The sequence below is a fragment of the Coregonus clupeaformis genome, chromosome 31 (genome assembly GCF_020615455.1).
Source record: "Coregonus clupeaformis isolate EN_2021a chromosome 31, ASM2061545v1, whole genome shotgun sequence".
Lineage (NCBI taxonomy): Eukaryota > Metazoa > Chordata > Actinopteri > Salmoniformes > Salmonidae > Coregonus > Coregonus clupeaformis.
The window spans coordinates 45,699,316-45,715,078 of NC_059222.1; positions in this window are offsets into that span (position 1 = coordinate 45,699,316).

Below are 15,763 nucleotides of genomic sequence, written 5' to 3' on the forward strand. Positions count from 1 at the left end.
TAGAAATGCAACATGTATTTACGTGTAGCTGTCCTCGATAGTTGAGTTGATGATGTAGGACTCTGGTTTGCCCACCAGAGATCCCGATGTCCTTGGTAGAGTTTCTTGTCGTAGTGGTGGTTAGAATAGATACTTCAGCATACCCTGTAGTTCGTAGAGTTAATCTGTTAGAATGGATACTTCAGATGTACCAACGGTTGTCTGAGAGGGTTTGTCCTTCCCTACTCGTGTCTTTAGTGAAAGTTCTCTAGATGACTATACATGCCAGCTGCAGACTGAGATGATAAGGTCTAGTGCATTGTCTTCTTCTTCACCTCGTGTAGAGGTAGAGCGTTTCAGAGTTTCTCACCATTTCAAACGTGTGGACTAACGTCTCACGTTTTCTGGTCTTTGTGGACTAACCATTTTGTAACATTTAGCTCACGCTTCACGTCTGCTGGTCTGGTAGAAATTCAACTATTTGCAACATCCGGCTTACACCGTAATCTGCTCAAATGGTCTAATGTTAATTTGTTTTTCAAGGCTTTAATGACATGACAACATAGTAACAAATTTGACATGATTGTTCTTTAAGTCCACCGACCATTTCCCACATTCTTTGAAGTAGGAATATTGTTTCATTATCCACTTTTGGATGTTGGAGTCTTGGTGGGAAGACTTCCTTTGTTCCACAGGGAAATTCCTTCTCCCAATACTGCATGGCACGGAAGAGAAAGTTTTCTGCAAGGAATTTACCGCTGGTCATACAACTGGCCCCAAGGAGAGGGGGTGTTCAAACCTTTGCCTAGCCGGCATCTTTGATCCTCAGCCCATGAGGGCAAGTCATGACACCCCCTTATTTTATTATTTAGCATTGACTTTCTTGCACAGGCTCGATGTACACTCACTGGACTCTAACCACACTGGACTCTAACCACACACTCACATATACTATGCTGACAATCCAACACACACACACACACACACACACGAACACACACACAAAGCACACACATGCATATTGACGCCACACACACACACATACATTCACATTCCTTCACTCTCTTCACATACGCTGCTGCTACTCTCTGTTTATTATTATTGCAATGTCACTTTACCCCTACCTACATGTACATATTACCTCAATTACCTCGACTAACCGGTACCCCTGCACATTGACTTGGTACTGGTACCCCTTGTACAGTGCATTCGGAAAGTATTCAGACACCTTCCCTTTTTCCACATTTTGTTACGTTACAGCCTTATTCTAAAATTGATTAAATTATAATTTTTCCTCATCAATCTACACACAATACCCCATAATGACAAAGCGAAAACAGGTTTTTAGAAATGTTTTGCAAATGTAAAAAAAAAGAAAAACAGAAATACCTTATTTACATACAGTGAGGGAAAAAAAGTATTTGATCCCCTGCTGATTTTGTACGTTTGCCCACTGACAAAGACATGATCAGTCTATAATTTTAATGGTAGGTTTATTTGAACAGTGAGAGACAGAATAACAACAAAAACATCCAGAAAAACGCATGTAAAAAATGTTATAAATTTACATTTACATTTACATTTATGTCATTTAGCAGATGCTCTTATCCAGAGCGACTTAGAAATTGGTGCATTCACCTTATAGCCAGTGGGATAACCACTTTACAATATGTTTTTTTTTTTTTTGGGGGGTTGGGGGTAAGGGGGGTAGAAGGATTACTTTATCCTATCCCAGGTATTCCTTAAAGAGGTGGGGTTTCAAGTGTCTCCGGAAGGTGGTGAGTGACTCTGCTGTCCTGGCGTCGTGAGGGAGCTTGTTCCACCATTGGGGTGCCAGAGCAGCGAACAGTTTTGACTGGGCTGAGCGGGAACTGTGCTTCCGCAAAGGTAGGGGGGCCAGCAGGCCAGAGGTGGATGAACGCAATGCCCTCGTTTGGGTGTAGGGACTGATCAGAGCCTGAAGGTACGGAGGTGCCGTTCCCCTCGCAGCTCCGAAGGCAAGCACCATGGTCTTGTAGCAGATGCGAGCTTCAACTGGAAGCCAGTGGAGTGTGCGGAGGAGCGGGGTGACGTGAGAGAACTTGGGAAGGTTGAACACCAGACGGGCTGCGGCATTCTGGATGAGTTGTAGGGGTTTAATGGCACAGGCAGGGAGCCCAGCCAACAGCGAGTTGCAGTAATCCAGACTGGAGATGAAGTGCCTGGATTAGGACCTGTGCCGTTTCCTGTGTAAGGCAGGGTCGTACTCTCCGAATGTTGTAGAGCATGAACCTACAGGATCGGGTCACCGCCTTGATGTTAGCGGAGAACGACAGGGTGTTGTCCAGGGTCACGCCAAGGCTTTTTGCACTCTGGGAGGAGGACACAACGGAGTTGTCAACTGTGATGGCGAGATCATGGAACGGGCAGTCCTTCCCCGGGAGGAAGAGCAACTCCGTCTTGCCGAGGTTCAGCTTGAGGTGGTGAGCCGTCATCCACACTGATATGTCTGCCAGACATGCAGAGATGCGATTCGCCACCTGGTTATCAGAAGGGGGAAAGGAGAAGATTAGTTGTGTGTCGTCTGCGTAGCAATGATAGGAGAGGCCATATGAGGATATGACAGAGCCAAGTGACTTGGTGTATAGCAAGAATAGGAGAGGGCCTAGAACTGAGCCCTGGGGGACACCAGTGGTGAGAGCACGTGGTGCGGAGACAGATTCTCGCCACGCCACTTGGTAGGAGCGACCTGTCAGGTAGGGACGAATCCAGGAGTGAGCCGCGCCGGAGATGCCCAACTCGGAGAGGGTGGAGAGGAGGATCTGATGGTTCACAGTATCAAAGGCAGCAGACAGGTCTAGAAGGACAAGAGCAGAGGAGAGAGAGTTAGCTTTAGCAGTGCGGAGAGCCTCCGTGACACAGAGAAGAGCAGTCTCAGTTGAATGACCAGTCTTGAAACCTGACTGGTTTGGATCAAGAAGGTCATTCTGAGAGAGATAGCAAGAGAGTTGGCTAAAGACGGCACGCTCAAGAGTTTTGGAGAGAAAAGAAAGAAGGGATACTGGTCTGTAGTTGTTGACATCAGAGGGATTGAGTGTAGGTTTTTTGAGAAGGGGTGCAACTCTCGCTCTCTTGAAGACAGAAGGGACATAGCCAGCGGTCAAGGATGAGTTGATGAGCGAGGTGAGGTAAGGGAGAAGGTCTCCGGAAATGGTCTGTAGAAGAGAGGAGGGATAGGGTCAAGCGGGCAGGTTGTTGGGCGGCCGGCCGTCACAAGTTGCAAAGATTTCATCTGGAGAGAGATGAGAAAGAAGTCAAAGCATAGGGTAGGTCAGTGTGAGCAGGACCAGCAGTGTCATTTGACTTAACAACGAGGATCGGATGTCGTCAACCTTCTTTTCAAAATGGTTGACGAAGTCATCCACAGAGGGGGGATTCAGCAGGGAGGAGTAGGTGGCAAAGAGCTTCCTAGGGTTAGAGGCAGATGCTTGGAATTTAGAGTGGTAGAAAGTGGCTGTAGCATCAGAAACAGAGGAAGAAAATGTAGAGAGGAGGGAGTGAAAATATGCCAGGTCCGCAGGGAGTCTAGTTTTCCTCCATTTCCGCTCGACTGCCCGGAGCCCTGTTCTGTGAGCTCGCAATGAGTCGTCAAGCCACGGAGCAGGAGGGGAGGACCGAGCTGGCCGGGAGGATAGGGGACATAGAGAGTCAAAGGATGCAGAAAGGGAGGAGAGGAGGGTTGAGGAGACAGAATCAGGAGATTGGAGGGAGAAGGATTGAGCAGAGGGAAGAGATGATAGGATGGAAGAGGAGAGAGTAGCAGGAGAGAGAGAGCGAAGGTTGCGACAGCGCATTACCATCTGAGTAGAGGCAGAGTGAGTAGTGTTGGAGGAGAGCGAGAGAGAAAAGGATACAAAGTAGTGGTCGGAGACATGGAGGGGAGTTGCAGTGAGATTAGTAGAAGAACAGCATCTAGTAAAGATGAGGTCAAGCGTATTGCCTGCCTTGTGAGTAGGGGGGGACGGTGAGAGGGTGAGGTCAAAAGAGGAGAGGAGTGGAAAGAAGGAGGCAGAGAGAATGAGTAGGGAGGTTAAAGTCACCCGGAACTGTCAGGGGTGACCCATCCTCAGGAAAGGAACTTATCAAGGCGTCAAGCTCATTGATGAACTCTCCAAGGGAACCTGGAGGGCGATAAATGATAAGGATGTTAAGCTTGAATGGGCTAGTGACTGTGACAGCATGGAATTCAAATGAGGAGATAGACAGATGGGTCAGGGGAAAAAGAGAGAACGTCAACTTGGGAGAGATGAGGATTCATGTGCCACCACCCCGCTGACCAGATGCTCTCGGGATATGCGAGAACACATGGTCAGACGAGGAGAGAGCAGTAGGAGTAGCAGTGTTTTCAGTGGTAATCCATGTTTCCGTCAGCGCCAAGAAGTCGAGGGACTGGAGGGTAGCATAGGCTGAGATGAACTCTGCCTTGTTGGCCGCAGAACGGCAGTTCCAGAGGCTGCCGGAGACGTGGAACTCCACGTGGGTCGTGCGTGCAGGGACCACCAGGTTAGAGAGGCAGCAGCCACGCAGTGTGAGGCGTTGGTATGGCCTGTGCAGAGAGGAGAGAACAGGGATAGACAGACGCATAGTTGACAGGCCACAGAAAATGGCTAAAATAATGCAAAGTAGATCGGAATGAAATGAACGAAACATCTCCCTCACTTACGTTTCACTGAAACACCCAAATAGGTGAAACTATAATTGTTGTAAACTACAGCGGTTCAATGTTTTCTAGGAATAGACTAACTTAGTTTATTCAGCTAGCTAACTTCCGTGAAAACCGTCCAGGGCACCTAGTCCTATGACGTCATAACCAACTAGCATGCCAGGCTCCAATAACACGGTTTAGCACCAATACTCGGCCACAACAAACCACCAGTGTGTCAACACACCAAGCAGATCATTTGTGTCCGTGTCTAACGTTGTGGGTTAGTCCCGACAGCTTGAGCGAGTCCGTCGTCAACTTATTCAGCCAGTTAGTTAGCTAGAATAGTTAGCATACTAGCTAGCCATTGCTTTCTGCCAACGAAAATCCCCTCTTCCCACGGCACGAACACAAAGAGAGAGCCAAGCTAACGTTAACTAGTCACCCATGTCCCAAATTCCCTTGAACGACTCTGGTTACCAGTATGTAAAAACAAAACACAAATGTAGGTTATAACTTACCCCTAGCAGCTACCGTTAGCTAGCCAAGTGCAAAGCTAGCCACTGAATCGACTCAGCCAGTTCGCGTCTGTTCGCTAGGTCGCTCCAGCTATTGTTTAGTAGCTATCCAGGTAGCAACAAGCTAGCTACATTTTGAGTACAGTAGCTAATTACTACCTAACGTTAACGCTTCAGACAATGAGGTTAGAATAACAGCTGAATGGTAGGCAGCTAGCTGGCGTAAATACAGGTACTCTTAAGCGTGAAACAACTATCCACAGTTGCTAATAGTTACCAGTAGCTACCCGCTAGCTAGTCTAGGTAGTGGGTTAGCTAGCCTCGTGCTTCACCGGGCTCAGCCGAATACAATGCTTACAATACTTACATACAATAACCTATGATAACTACAAAAACCTACGATGACTACCTACAATACCTGACTACAATCTAAAGCCATATAAGCTTATATAAGCCATATAAGCCAAGCTTACCTCCCGCCAGAGAGAGACACAACCTCACCCGACGACTGCAACTAATTATTATAAATTGATTTGCATTTTAATGAGGGAAATAAGTATTTGACCCCTCTGCAAAACATGACTTAGTACTTGGTGGCAAAACCCTTGTTGGCAAAAAAAGAGGTCAGACGTTTCTTGTAGTTGGCCACCAGGTTTGCACACATCTCAGGAGGGATTTTGTTCCACTCCTCTTTGCAGATCTTCTCCAAGTCATTAAGGTTTCAAGGCTGACGTTTGGCAACTCGAACCTTCAGCTCCCTCCACAGATTTTCTATGGGATTAAGGTCTGGAGACTGGCTAGGCCACTCCAGGACCTTAATGTGCTTATTCTTGAGCCACTCCTTTGTTGCCTTGGCCGTGTGTTTTGGGTCATTGTCATGCTGGAATACCCATCCACGACCCATTTTCAATGCCCTGACTGAGGGAAGGAGGTTCTCACCCAAGATTTGACGGTACATGGCCCCGTCCATCGTCCCTTTTGATGCGGTGAAGTTGTCCTGTCCCCTTAGCAGAAAAACACCCCCAAAGCATAATGTTTCCACCTCCATGTTTGACGGTGGGGATGGTGTTCTTGGGGTCATAGGCAGCATTCATCCTCCTCCAAACACGGCGAGTTGAGTTGATGCCAAAGAGCTCGATTTTGTTCTCATCTGACCACAACACTTTCACCCAGTTCTCTTCTGAATCATTCAGATGTTCATTGGCAAACTTCAGACGGGCATGTATATGTGCTTTCTTGAGCAGGGGGACCTTGCGGGCGCTGCAGGATTTCAGTCCTTCACGGCGTAGTGTGTTACCAATTGTTTTCTTGGTGACTATGGTCCCAGCTGCCTTGAGATCATTGACAAGATCCTCCCGTGTAGTTCTGGGCTGATTCCTCACCGTTCTCATGATCATTGCAACTCCACAAGGTGAGATCTTACATGGAGCCCCAGGCCGAGGGAGACTGACAGTTATATTGTGTTTCTTCCAGTTGTCACCTTTTCACCAAATTGCTTGACGATGGTCTTGTAGCCCATTCCAGGAGACATTTGAAACCCCACCTCTTTAAGGAATACCTGGGATAGGATAAAGTAATCCTTCTACCCCCCCCTTTACTCCAACCCCCAAAAAAAAAAATAAATAAAAATAAAAACATTGTAAAGTGGTTATCCCACTGGCTATAAGGTGAGTGCACCTATTTGTAAGTCGCTGTGGATAAGAGCGTCTGCTGAATGACGTAAATGTAAATGTAAATGTGTTCTTTGGATGCAACTCAGCATTCTTTGTCCTCCAAACACGACAAGTTCAGTTTTACCAAAAAGTTATATTTTGGTTTCATCTGACCATATGACATTCTCCCAATCCTCTTCTGGATCATCCAAATGCACTCTAGCAAACTTCAGACGGGCCTGGACATGTACTGGCTTAAGCAGGGGGACACGTCTGGCACTGCAGGATTTGAGTCCCTGGCGGCGTAGTGTGTTACTGATGGTAGGCTTTGTTACTTTGGTCCCAGCTCTCTGCAGGTAATTCACTAGGTCCCCCCGTGTGGTTCTGGGATTTTTGCTCACCATTCTTGTGATCATTTTGACCCCACGGGGGTGAGATCTTGCGTGGAGCCCCAGATCGAGGGAGATTATCAGTGGTCTTGTATGTCTTCCATTTCCTAATAATTGCTCCCACAGTTGATTTCTTCAAACCAAGCTGCTTACCTATTGCAGATTCAGTCTTCACAGCCTGGTGCAGGTCTACAATTTTGTTTCTGGTGTCCTTTGACAGCTCTTTGGTCATGGCCATAGTGGAGTTTGGAGTGTGACTGTTTGAGGTTGTGGACAGGTGTCTTTTATACTGATAACAAGTTCAAACAGGTGCCATTAATACAGGTAACGAGTGGAGGACAGAGGAGCCTCTTAAAGAAGAAGTTACAGGTCTGTGAGAGCCAGAAATCTTGCTTGTTTGTAGGTGACCAAATACTTATTTTCCACCATAATTTGCAAATAAATTCATTAAAAATCCTACAATGTGATTTTCTGGAAAAAAAATCTCATTTTGTCTGTCATAGTTGACGTGTACCTATGATGAAAATTACAGGCCTCTCTCATCTTTTTAAGTGGGAGAACTTGCACAATTGGTGGCTGACTAAATACTTTTTTACCCCACTGTACATACATATACACACATACATACATATACATACACATACATTTTATTTATTTTTAACCAGGTAAGCCAGTCAAGAACAAGTTCTCATTTACAACTGCGACCTGGCCAAGATAAAGCAAAGCAATGTGATAAAAACAACAACAACACAGAGTTACATATGGGATAAACAAAACGTACAGTCAATAACACAATAGAAAATCTATATACAGTGTGTGCAAATGTAGTAAGTTATGGAGGTAAGGCAATAAATAGGCCATAGTGCAAAATAATGTGCAAATAGAGAAACTGGGGTGCAAATGAGCAAAAATAAATAACAATATGGGGATGAGGTAGTTGGGTGGGCTAATTTCAGATGGGCTGTGTACAGGTGCAGTGATCGGTAAGGTGCTCTGACAACTGATGCTTAAAGTTAGTGAGGGAGATAAGAGTCTCCAGCTTCAGAGATTTTTGCAGTTCGTTCCAGTCAATGGCAGCAGAGAACTGGAAGGAATGGCGGCCAAAGGAGGTGTTGGATTTGGGATGACCAGTGAGATATACCTGCTGGAGCGCATACTACGGGTGGGTGTTGCTATGGTGACCAATGAGCTAAGATAAGGCAGAGAATTGCCTAGCAGTGATTTATAGATGACCTGGAGCCAGTGGGTTTGGCGACGAATATGTAGTGAGGGCCAGCCAACGAGAGCGTACAGGTCACAATGGTGGGTAGTATATGGGGCTAAGGTGACAAAACGGATGGCACTGTGATGGACTATATCCAATTTGCTGAGTAGAGTGTTGGAGGCTATTTTGTAAATGACATCGCCGAAGTCAAGGATCGGTAGGATAGTCAGTTTTACGAGGGCATGTTTGGCAGCATGAGGGAAGGAGGCTTTGTTGCGAAATAGGAAGCCGATTCTAGATTTAACTTTGGATTGGAGATGCTTAATGTGAGTCTGGAAGGAGAGTTTACGGTCTAACCAGACACCTAGGTATTTGTAGTTGTCCACATACTCTAGGTCAGACCCACCAAGAGTAGTGATTCTAGTCGGGCGGGCGGGTGCAAGCAGCGTTCGATTGAAGAGCATGCATTTAGTTTTACTAGCGTTTAAGAGCAGTTGGAGGCTACGGAAGGAGTGTTGTATGGCATTGAAGCTAGTTTGGAGGGGTCCAGACATATATATACATATCCTTTTTAAAAATATATTTCCCTTTATTACTTTCCAACCCCACCACCCCTTCCCTAATTGGAGTAAACTAGTGAACAACAATGCTTAGGCCTCTACTTCCAGCTTATACATACTATCTACATTTTATGGACACAGTCAATTTTACAATAATTCTATTTGGTTTGTTTTTACTCCTGAACTTCCTCTACCCTCAACCTCTCCGATCATTTTCATGATGTCCATCCGGTTTGCTTCTATATGCCATATCTTTCTAACTGTGCTCTTTCACAAAAGCTCTCAACCTATAACCTATATACTTATTATGGACACAGTATGCTTACATTATTAGTTATCTTGTTGTTATTAATTGTTGTTAGTTGTTATTAGTCCCATCCTTCAACTCCATTCAACACCTCCCATCTATCTCTTAACACCATCCATATTGGATTTCTATTTGCCATATATTTTTCAACTGTACTGTGATGTTTTACAAAAGTTCTGAACCTTTCAATTCTCATTGTTTCTACAGATTGTAAATTGAAAATAAACATTTTTGCTAAAAGTATTATTATATTATTGATCGATTGACTATGACTTTTCAGATCACCCAGTAATGCTATCTGCAGGGTTAGCTCCAGGTAAAAATTGCAATCCTTTAGCCATTCCTGGACCTTTTTCCAAAAACAAGATACAAATGGACAGTACCAAAACAAATGATCTAATGATTCTGTCTCTTCGCAGCAAAATCTGCAGAGCTGGGAAGATTGTATCCCCCATATAAATAACATTCTATTGGTAAATTCTAAGTTTCGAATCCGGCGTCGTTTTGCATATAAGTTCATAAACACTATGCCATGGAATCGGTACGACAAAAATCTCTTCCCAACTATTTTGCAATCTATATGGGACGGCTGTCAATCCTTTGGTCCTTAAATGAAACTGGTATACTTTTTTATTTATCACAGTTTTCTTTAACCAATTATGTTCTTTAATGCAAGGCCGACAGACAAGTTCCTTAATTTTACCCCCTTGCACTTTCCTCTTCCATTTTTGCGGTAATGCTGCATTTATTTGGTTGTAATTTTGAGTAGAGCAGACATTTCCATGTTTTTGTTAGCTGCATGTCTCCACCAGTCCTACCGAAGATATAATTTACGAAGATTATACCTTTTTTAAACATTCTTTCAAGAAAAAATTGTTTTTTATCAATTAGTATATTTGAGTTTAACCACAATATTTGTTGCATTATTTGTTCTGTCGTTTCTGGAGGATTAAATTGAAATTGCAACCAACTTTCAATGGCTTGTTTTAGAAATAGTGATATTTGGGAGACTATTTCCTTTTAAAATAACTGAAAGTGAGAGGTTGTAATCTGAATTAAGGGAAAAATACCATTCTTGAACATTGGGTGAGACAATCTTTACTAATTTGCTAGAGAACCAGTTCGGATTTAAGTATAACTTTTGTATGACTGAGGCTTTTAGTGATAGGTCTAATGCTTTAATATTTAATAATTTCTGTCCTCCGAATTCATATTCATTGTATAAATAGGCCCATAAGCAAAGTAAACTGGGATACTACTAAAGAGTTCATCAGAGTGATTTTTCCACAAATTGACAGATATTTTCCTTTCCATGGTAGCAAGATCTTGTCTATTTTTGCTAAATTTCTATTAAAATGTATTGGAGTGAGATCATTTATTTCATTTGGGATATGTATTCCGAGTATATCCACATCACCATCAGACCATTTTATTGGTAAACTACATGGTAATGTAACATTTAATTTTTTTGTGATCCAATACGTAATATAGTACATTTATCCTAATTTGGTTGTAATCCAGAGAGGTTAGAAAATATATCTAGATCCTCTATGAGGCTGTGGAGGGATTCAAGTTGTGGATTTAAAATAGACATAGTTTGTTAATTGGCAAGACGTCTTGCAAATGTATTTAGAAAGCCTACATTTCAAATGATACAGTTCTACATGGTTTCTACATTGTCCAGGCATCAACATTCTATTCTCAACAGAATAATATGCTACTCTGCCTCCTCGGGCATTAAGCCTTAGCTAACCCACAAGAACACTTCAAAATATACAACATTGCTCATATACAGTATTTGGTTACCTCAGGACTGTCTCCGTGTGTTTGTGCATTTGCCTTCAGATATTTACTGGCATAATATTACTGTGAGGAGGTGTAACACTGGGTCCTCCAGCAAGTCAGAGAGCTGTCAACTGTTAGTTAAACAGACTGACAACCAGACTATGATAGGCCTACCACTGGAATAACTTAGAGACAAGTTCCACAATATATTTCCCATATACATCTGTTTCTGCTTGTCCTTGCACTGCTTAATTGATGTCCCAGCACACAGGGTGTGTTTCAATTGAAACAGGTCATTCTCCTAGTGGAGGAAAACCTGCAAAAAAAACACAATAAAGCTATTTACATAGACTGCAGAACATTAAAATAGTGTCCAATAATCTGTCCAGATGTAGAAGCACGGTGGCTAGGAAAAACTCCCTAGAAAGGCAGGAACCTAGGAAGAAACATAGAGAAGAACCAGGCTCTGAGGGGTAGCCAGTCCTCTTCTGGCTGTGCCGGGTGGCCAGTCCTCTTCTGGCTGTGCCGGGTGGAGATTATAAGAGTAATAATAATAATAATAATTTCATTTCCATGTTTTTTTTTTCAACGACCCTAAAATATGCAAAAACAGGCTTCTAGTTGGTTGGCACATTGTGGTTTTTGACTCAATCGTCTGAAGTTGGAGCTGAGCCAATCAGAGGACTTGGACGAGGAGAAAAAAAATCTCTAGCTCTCCGCTCCGGCCCGCCCCCGTAGTCGTAGCACAGACAGAAGGGAAAACCCAGACACGTCACGGGCTGTAAAGCTGAAGCATTTGTTTAGAATGTTTTCTCACCACCAAATATAGTAGTGAGAGGAAGTCCAGTCGCGTTAGTGGGAGAAGATGGAACTAGGTCAAACTGGGCCGATACTTTTACATTTACATTTTAGTCATTTAGCAGATGCTCTTATCCAGAGCGATTTACAGGAGCAATTAGGGTTAAGTGCCTTGCTCAAGGGCACATCGACAGATTTTTCACCTAGTCGGCTCAGGGATTAGAACCAGCGACCTTTCGGTTACTGCCACAACACTCTTAACCACTAAGCGACCTTCCGCCCATCGTTGAAACATCTGATAAATAAAATAAAAATCCCAAAACTATAATCTGTTATGAACACGGTGCACTAAATTAAATAGACTTGATGCTTTGCCACTTGAATTCTTGCAAGTTTATAGAAAATGAAATACAGAAATATCTAATTTACGTAAGTATTCACACCCCTGAGTCAATGCATGTTAGAATCACCTTTGGCAGTGATTACATCTGTGAGTCTTTCTGGATAAGTCTCGGAGCTTCCCACATTTGGATTGTACAATATTTTCCCATTTATTATTAAAAAAATTATTCAAGCTCTGTCAAGTTGGTTGTTGATCATTGCTAGACAGCCATTTTTAAGTCTTCCTATAGATTTTCAAGCCAATGTTAAGACAAAACACTGACTAGGCCACTCGGGAACATTCAATGTTGTCTTGGTAAGCATCTAGTGTATATCTAGGATTTTGCCTGTGCTTAGCTCTATTCCGTTACTTTTTATCATAAACTCCCTAGTCCTTGCCGATGACAAGCAGTATGAAAAATGTATGCACTCACTAACTGTAAGCCGCTCTGGATAAGAGCGTCTGCTAAATGACTAAAATGTAAATGTAAAATGTACATGGCCATTAAGGCCAGATTGTTCTTCAAGATGTTCAAACGTTCATAGGTGACCAGCAGAGGGCATGACAAATGCCTATTCCCCCTCAGGAGACTGAAAAGATTTGGCATGGAAAAGTTATACAGCTGCACCATCGAGAGCATCCTGTCTGGTTGCGTCACTGCCTGTATGGCAACTGCTCGGCCTCCGACCGCAAGGCACTACAGAGGGTAGTGCGTACAGCCCAGTACATCACTGGGGCCAAGCTTCCTGCCATCCAGGACCACTATACCAGGCCGTGTCAGAAGAAGGCCCTAAAATTGTCAATGACTCCAGCCACCCTAGTCATAGACTGTTCTCTCTGTCTAGGTCTAGGTCCAAAAGGCTTCTTAACAGCGTCTACCCCCAAGCCATAAGACTCCTGTACATCTAATCAAATTGCTACCCCGACTATTTGCATTTAATTTTATTTGAGAGTTGCGCTAGATATAACAGACTGACCCTAGCCCCCCGGCACATAGACTATTGCAGCATAGATACCGTAGGCTGAGACAGGGGTGCGGTGCCCCATCCGATGATACCCCCGGACAGGGCCAACCAGGCAGGATATAACCCACTTTGCCAAAGCACAGCCCCCACACAACTAGAGGGATATCAACAGACCACCAACTTACTACCCTGAGTCAAGGCTGAGGATAGCCCACGAAGATCTCCACCACCGCACGAGCTTGAGGGGGCGCAAAAACGGACAGGAAGATCACGTCTGTGACTCAACCCACTCAAGTGACGCACCCCTCCTAGGGACGGTAAGCCAGTGACTCAGCCCCCGTAATAGGGTCAGGGGCAGAGAATCCAATTGGAGAGAGGGGAGCGGCAGGCAGAGACAGCAAGGGCGGTTCGTCGCTCCGGTGCCTTGCCGTTCACCTTCGCACCCCTGGGCCAGACTACACTCAATCATAGGACCTACTGAAGAGATGAGTCTTCAGTGAAGACTTAAAGGTGGAGAACGAGTCTGCGTCTCTCACATGGATAGGCAGACCATTCCATAACAATGGAGCTCCACAGCCTCCAGCTGTTTGCTTGGAAATCCCAGGGACAATAAGGAGGCCTGCGTCTTGTGAATGTAGCGCACGTGTAGGTATGTTGGGCAGGACCAAATCGGAGAGATGGGTACGAGCAAGCCCATGTAATGCTTTGTAGGTTAGCAGTAAAACCTTGAAATCAGCCCTACCCTTAACAGGAAGCCAGAGTAGAGAGGCTAGCACTGGAGTAATACGATCACATTTTGGGGTTCTAGTCAAGATTCTAGCAGCCGTGTTTAGCACTAACTCAAGTTTATTTACTGTTGGCTGGGCTGTAGAGTGTGCTGCTCTGTAATGTGTCTTGGACTGAATACTGGACTCAGTGTTCTTCTGCAGGTCTTTTATATCTGAGTCAAAGCTAGAATCCTTTATTAAAACCATAACAAAGCCGTTACCCTGCCTCTGTTTTGGTAAAAAGCTGAGGGATAGGCCTGGAAAAATGTCACCACTCAAAGTCATAGACAGAGATATCAAAATAGTAGTAAAAATGTACATTGTCTACTAACATTGGAGTAGAACAACAGTTGCGACAGTTGAACTAAGCTCATGATGCATTTATAAGTTATATTCTTTGAGAATCAATGGGTATAACATTAAGTTATAAGTCCAAAAATGAATGTAGCAACTAAGGATTTTAGATTTTAAGTGTATTAATTAAGTAATTGGATGAATCCCAGAAATCTATGATGTAACTACAAATCATGTCCACAAGGTAGAGTCAGTGTCAGGGGTGCTGAAGGTGGGTGTGGTGCAGGAATCAAGCGCAGGACGCAGAAGCTAAGTCCAAAAGACTTTAGTGAATATTCACGTAGTAAGCGAGCACAATAAGCCCGGAGGCGAAATAAAGGCGCACACAGGCGTCAAACAAAAGGCGCACTAACATGTGCGAAAACCGCTCCAAACAACGGAGGGAAGTACGTAGCTCAGAACACCAAAACAGAAGAGCAATCACACACAACACCATACACACACAACGAGAACTAAAATAGGACACTAATGAGGACTAACTAGACACAGGTGTACAACATCAAGACAAAACCAAACGAACATGAAACATAGATCGGTGGCAGCTAGTACTCCGGGGGACGACGACCGCGAAACCTGCCCGAACAAGGAGGAGGAGCAGCCTCGGCCGAAACCGTGACAGTACCCCCCCTTGACGCGCGGCTCCAGCCGTGCGCCGACCCCGGCCTCGGGGACGACCAGGAGGGCGCGGAGCAGGGCGCGCGGGATGGTCCCGGTGGAACTCAGACAGGAGAGATGGGTCTAGGATGTCCCTCCGCGGCACCCAGCACCGCTCCTCCGGGCCGTACCCCTCCCACTCCACGAGATACTGGAGACCCCCCATCCGGCGTCTTGAGTCCAAGATGGACCGAACGGTGTACGCCGGAGCCCCCTCGATGTCCAGTGGGGGCGGAGGAGTCTCTCCTATCTCACCTTCCTGGAGTGGACCAGCTACCACCGGCCTGAGAAGAGACACATGGAACGAGGGGTTAATATTCTTATATTCAACAGGCAGATGTAACCTATAACACACTTCGTTCAATCTTCTCAGGACTTTAAAGGGCCCCACAAACCGCCGACCCAGCTTCCCGGCAGGCAGGCGGAGGGGTAGGTTTCTGGTAGAGAGCCAGACTCGATCTCCGGGTGCGTACACTGGCCCCTCACTGCGGTGGAGATCGGCGCTCGCCTTGTGACGACGGATGGCCCGCTGCAGGTGGACGTGTGCAGCGTTCCACGTCTCCTCCGAGCGCCTCATCCAATCATCCACCGCAGGGGCCTCGATCTGGCTCTGCTGCCAAGGTGCCAGAACCGGCTGGTAACCTAACACACATTGGAAGGGGGTTAGGTTGGTAGAGGAGTGGCGGAGAGAGTTCTGGGCTATCTCGGCCCAGGGAATGTACCGAGCCCACTCCTCAGGCCGGTCCTGGCAATACGACCTCAGAAACC